The sequence below is a fragment of the Otolemur garnettii genome, unplaced genomic scaffold (assembly GCF_000181295.1).
Source record: "Otolemur garnettii isolate 467f Iridium unplaced genomic scaffold, OtoGar3 scaffold00058, whole genome shotgun sequence".
NCBI classification, from domain to species: domain Eukaryota; kingdom Metazoa; phylum Chordata; class Mammalia; order Primates; family Galagidae; genus Otolemur; species Otolemur garnettii.
Genome location: NW_003852453.1, coordinates 1,529,891 through 1,530,794, shown reverse-complemented (window position 1 = coordinate 1,530,794; position 904 = coordinate 1,529,891).

Below are 904 nucleotides of genomic sequence, written 5' to 3'. Positions count from 1 at the left end.
GTGCTATAATCTCAAGAAGTCTACAAAGCAGTACCTATGAATTTGTTGCCTGTGTGATTCAGAAAATGGTGATGAGTCCCTTCAGATTCCCTATTATGGTAAATAAAACAGAAAGTCTTATTTGTCCTGATTTGCCCTCTACAGCTCGAACAGTGATTCATTTTACACAAGTTTTGCACAAAACTACCACATCTACACTGACAGGTTCTACACAAGCCCTCAACTTGCTTGGGAATTGCATAAAATGAAAATACATTTAACAGGAACAGTTACAGCTTCTAGGAAGGATTTTCCCAATGATCTGAAAGAGGAGAAATGCTGAGTCCATTCTTTGGCCTCAAACACAGCTGGTAACTGGTTGTAGGATGAAATCGCCTGTTCGATTTGGAAGACTGACAGTTACTTTAGAATACACAAAGTTTACAGGCAGAGTGAACAGACCTGAGCAGTACTGCTGTGATGGATCTACACTGAGGTCCTACAAATGGTAGGAAAAAATCATTCTCCAACTGATGAAAGTTGCAGTTGTGAACAGCTGACATCCTTTACTCATTACATAGGAAGGAGAGTGGAGAAAAAGTGCAGACACACCTTTCTTACGGGAGAAATCTCATCACTCAGCTTGTGAGGAACAGAAACTCAAGAAAGACGGGAAGGCCATCATCTCTGACATGAGGAAAGGCTAACTGGAAAGATGCATTTTATAAAGCAAAATGAAAAAATCAGCAAAGGATCACATGGTTTGCAGCAGAAGAAATGAGAACGGTGGAAGGAGAGAGACCGTTTTCTACCGTGAGGCCTGCAAGAGGAAGCCTGGACTGTATCCTGGAGAGGGCTTCAAGAAGTATCACACTCAAGACTATTATAAAAAAAATAAACAGAAACATTGGGTGGCACCTGTGGC